This window comes from Monodelphis domestica, chromosome 2 (genome assembly GCF_027887165.1).
Source record: "Monodelphis domestica isolate mMonDom1 chromosome 2, mMonDom1.pri, whole genome shotgun sequence".
NCBI classification, from domain to species: domain Eukaryota; kingdom Metazoa; phylum Chordata; class Mammalia; order Didelphimorphia; family Didelphidae; genus Monodelphis; species Monodelphis domestica.
Window position 1 is genome coordinate 393,388,263 of NC_077228.1, and position 5,488 is coordinate 393,393,750.

Below are 5,488 nucleotides of genomic sequence, written 5' to 3' on the forward strand. Positions count from 1 at the left end.
ATGCAGGTATTAAATGTGCTTTGATAGATTGAATCCCAGATATTTTAAACATTTTTAATCACTTTGAAGGAGATCTACATTTATCTTTTTCTCTGTATACACTATTAGTGTATAGGAATACTAATGGTTTTTGTGGGATTACTTTTTAATCTCTTACTTTATTAACACTCATACCAACAATTCTTGATGAAGGTTAGGTGCACTACACAGTATCTATGCATAATGTCTCTCCAATTTGATTGGAAGCTCCTTGTGGGAAGGAGGTGCTTTTCCCCTCTTTTTGCATCCTCAGTGCTTAACACATTGTCTGATACATAATAAATTCTGAATAAATGTTTATTGATTGATTGAATAAATGACTAGAGTCAAATAAACTGTTCATTAGTGGTTCTACATGAATTTGAAAGAAAGTCTATAGTACACTGCTCCAGCTATCTGTATTTTGACATTTTTCTTAGTTCCTTGGATAGGAATGACTCAAAGATGGAAGGGCTAGCTAATGAAATGGATTATACCCAGGATCCCCAAAGGAAAACTGTAGACTAAAAAGTTGGGCCAAATCTAATAAGACAACATTCAATAGAAAGAAATGTTAAGTTTTACATTTGGGTATAAAGAATCAGTTCATGAATGTTAGATGGGGAGATATGCTTAGACAGTAATTTGTTTGAAAAGGATCTCAGTATTTAATTTAGTGCACTACAATCTCAATATGAATTAATAGTAGACTATTTAATACAGAAGAGGGCAAATAGGTAGCCCAGTGAATAGAGTACTGGGCCTGAAGTCAGGAAGATTTATCCTTCTGAGTTCAAATTTGACCTCAGACACTTATTAGCTGTGCTATCCTGGATGAGTCACTTAACCCTGTTTACCTCAGTTCCTTGCCTGTAAAATGAGCTGAAGAAGAGAATGACAAACAGTGCCAGAATATTTAGCAAGAAAATCCCCATATGAAGTAAGAAAGAGTTGAGGACTGAAATGATTGAAAAACATTTAAACCAGAAAAGCTTATGCAGTTGTTGCTCAGCAGAAGTCAAAGTGGAGTAGTATAGATGGATAGCATTTTTCATATCCTTTCCTTGAAGGAAATAGCCACCTATTTGGCCGATTCTGACCTCCACTCCAATGGCAGGTTAAAGGTATAGCTTTCTCTTGAGATCTCCACTTCCCCTCCCTAACCTCTTTAGGTCAGAAAAATCCAAAGATTACCAACATGAAGCACCCACTCTGCATAGAGATCATAAGGTAGCTTTTAAGAATGTTTAAGTTTCTCATATAGAAAGTGAGCATTTGAGCTGAGATTTGAAGGAGGCTAGAAGAACTAATAAAGTTGAGGGAGCCCAGCATTATTCTAGGTATTGGGGAAAGCTAATGGAAAGACATGGAGAGTGTCTAGTGGAAGGCATTGTAGGAATATCAGGCAAAATGGAAGCAAACTAGAAGTGGGAAGGGACCAAGTTGTAAAGAACTTTAATACCAGAGCACTCTATATTGGATCCTAGAAGTAACAGGAAATCACTGGAGTTAGCTGAATAGAGGGGTAAGAGAGTTACTTCTATAAGTGGCCTCCATTTTTACAAAGTTAAAAAAACCAAATTTTAAAAATAGAAATTGTCAATAGACTTTACAGAACATTCCCACTTTAACAGATTTTACTAAAATTCTGTTTCTTGATTGCTAGGGTGGGAGGAAGTGAGCTCCCAAACAAATTAAGTTAGAGTAATCACTTTTCCATAGATTTCCCTTTTATCAATACTCTATAGCAGGATGCAGTTAAACATATCTTATCTTTATCTAGCAAATCATTGTGAAAATGCAAATAACCAGCCTGCAAAACTTTAGCTATAAAATCATTAGTAATGAACCCTTCTCTCTCCTTTCCCCTAGCAATCAATCAAAAAGGAGAAACAAAGTAGAATCATTCTTGTTCCAATGTTTTCTTTTGAGAAGATAGAATTCAGTTCTTCTTTGCTGACTTCTCTTAATGAAGACTAGGGAAAGGAAAAAGCTTATAGTTGTCTCCTGGGAAGAGTCCTCCATCTGCTGATACCACCATTGCTGCTATCTGATAGCACATTCTCTCTCTAGCTCTTCCTTCCCAATTTTCTACCATGACTCTCTCCAGAGAGAGGATTTTTAAAGTGCCACAATAGCAGAAAATTCCACCTTCTAGGACCAGTTCAAGGATGGATCATTCTTCCGAAGCTTGGGGAAATGCAGTTCCTATGGTCTTCAGCAAGTGTCCTATAGTTTAATAGGATAGTATTGTCTTTATTTTATACAATTTATAGATTATTACATAGATTTTATAGAAATAGGCTGAGTGGTTCAGTGACATGCACGTCACCCAGTACATATACCAGAGACAAGACCAAACACATATTTGCTGACGTTAGGATCAACACTCTATTCATAAATACCGTGGTACTTCCATTCAGTAATCAAGGAAACAAAGTGAACCTTCAGATCAAAAAACTTAAAGCTATGATTGCCTTTTCCCGTAGTCATATTTAAATAATTAGGGCTAGATATCTTTTTTAGGAGTGATTCTTAATGAAAAAGTTAATGTGATATACTTTTAACGCACATAAACATACTATAAAATAATATACATATTCATATACATACATATATACATACATGCATGTGCACAAACATACACCTACTTAAACTTATTTGCTTTATACATACATTATATTTTGTACAAATGAATATTATAGAAAACCCTTTCAGGATTTTTATGAGGCTTAAATGAAATAATATATGTAAAGCACTTTATAAATCTTAAAGTGCTTGTATAATTAAAAACTATTAAAATTAATGGCAATAGGTGATGCTTAAGTATAGATACATGGATTAATTCTAGCAGAAGCTAGACAGGTCAGAATTTTCAGGAAAGAAATTAAACTTTGGGGATGAGATAACACCTCTGCCTTGTCTGATGCAACCAATCATTCCATTTCTTGATTTTTATAAAGGTTAACTTCACTCTCTGAATATTCATAATGTGAATTAGTTTTTAGATTACTCTTATGCACCAAAACACTTATCTTGCTTGTGAATTGGAAAATTAGTTCTTCAGAGAAGTGCAAAGAATGATTAAGATGAGTCTAAAAAAGGACATCAGTAATGCTCATGAGGTTGTGAATTTTGTGTCCATGTCACCACCTCTGATTTTCTGGGCTTTTTTTCCCACCAGTCTGTAGCTATTCCTGTACCACTGGAAATATGTTCAACTCCTGAAGTCCTTTCCTTTGATTGGTCAGTTTCTCTCAGAATTTCCATTTTAAGGAAGCTTTCCAGGCCAGCCATTTCTTAATTTCTTTTTCAATCTGAACTTTTCCCACTAAGACAGGTAATTTCCCCCTCCTCCTCTCCCTTTCAGCCTTCTTTTATGAATTGTCTTTATTTATTAAAATGCAAGATCCTTTAGAGCAAGGACAGTCTTTCTAATTATATTTGTATTTCCAGAGCTTGTTAGCACTATGTCTGGCATATAAAAGCCCCTAATAAATTTTTATTGCTTTTTTAAAGTTCTTATCTTCTGTCACTATCAATGATAGAGCAGAAAACCAGCAAGGGCTAGGCAATTGACCCTAAGTGACTTACTCAAGGTCACATAGCTAGGAAGTATCTGAATTCATATTTGAATCAAGGTCCTGTTGACTCTAAGTCTGGCTCTCTTTCCACTGTGCTCCATAGCTGTCCTTCCCTAATAAATTATTGAAGGGATTCCCATGATTTAGGTGTGGTTTGATATAAGTTTAAAAAAAAACTGAGTGCTACATGATTACTTATGGAATGTTAAAAGCTCTAGAGCAGGACTTCTTAACCAAGATCTGTGAACTTATTTTTAAAAATGTTTTGGTAATTGTATTTAATAGAATAGATTTTCTTTCTAATTTATTTCATTTTATCTATTTAAAAACATTATTTTGAGAAGGGTCCATAGACTTCACCAGACTGCCAAAGGAGTCCATGACACACAAAAAATTAAGAAATACTGATCTAGAAGGAGGCCTCCCTGTGTTGTAGTGAGTTGATCTTATATATAGTATTTATGAACAGATATGTGCATAAATTGCACAGGTTAAGGTGTGAAAGATTTGCATTCCATGACTTCCAGAAGGAGTAGCCCTATAAATAAGATCACAATTGTAGATTATAATGAGTTTTAATTAGCTAATAAGTCTCATTAAGAGCAAAGTTTAAGGTGGGAAGAAAGGGTTTTTGTCCATTTTACTCTGTCCCCTTTAAGTAAGGAGAAAGATAATTTTACTGTGGATTCTTTAAGGGAAAAGCATAAATTCCAGTGAAGAGAGAATTCTGGGCTTCTGTTGCTCTGCCAGATTGATAGAACAGAAGTGATTTTGATCTCTCTTTCTGGGAATGACAATTGGTTGCAGTTGAAAATTAAGAAGAAGAAATTAAGATAATTAAGAAGACTAAAGAAGAAACATAAGATTTGTATATAAGAGTGGAGTCACTGAGGGTTTTTCCTTTCTCAGCATTCTAAATGAGAGAAATCCAACTTTTAAGGTCTACTCTCCACAAGACTTTAAGGTCAAGATTGCTGGATGATTCTCTAAATTTATAGAAGATCTTTAGTGAGTTTTTTGTTTGTTTTTGTGCAGAACCATTAAGGCTAGGCTAAGAGGTTTTAAATTTTATCTTAAAAGTGATGGAGAATCTGCTGAAAATTTTTGAGTACACTGACTACTTTGAAGTAGAAAGATTTAAGGAAGATGAAGATGATTTTGGTTACTTTGAAACTTTTGATTTGAGAGATTCACACTGAACAGAGAAAAAGTGCTGAATAGAGTTTTCCCCCTCTCGGCCACATGGGGCGCTAAAGAACAGTTATGCTATCTCTGTGACTTGCCACAGGTAGGGAATCTTGAGTGAGAAAGGAGACATAAATGCTGATTCCAACTGTGAAGATTTATATATATATATATAAATATATATATATATGGATAAAGAATATTTATAAATTAGAATGGCTTATTAAGATAAAAGATAATCTTTAGTTAGAGAAAATAGTAAGTGCAGGTTCACTTTGGTGAACAAGAAGAAGTCCTGTGAGGGACAGTTGGTGTGGGTTGTTATTTAGTCAAATATTAGTGCTAGGGATATAAGAGATCTCCTATTTAGTTTTCTATTTTCTACTTTTATTCTCCCTACTCTAAAAGAAAATTAATAGTGCTGTATTAGTCCGCCTCCAGCCAGTTTCATCTATCACCTGAACCAGATTGACCCGGACAGCTTTAGCTGTATCACTATCAACACAATCAGATAAATTATATCACAGCTATTATTTAATTATTACATTTAGTTTCAATCCAGCTAGCCTTAAAGTAATTAATTTACATTTTGAATATACCAGTTTATAATTTAGCTATTATATTTACCAATACAAGTTTTAATATTGGTTATTGCACAATCCACTGGAATAATACTAGTGGATAACAACAGCTAACATTTA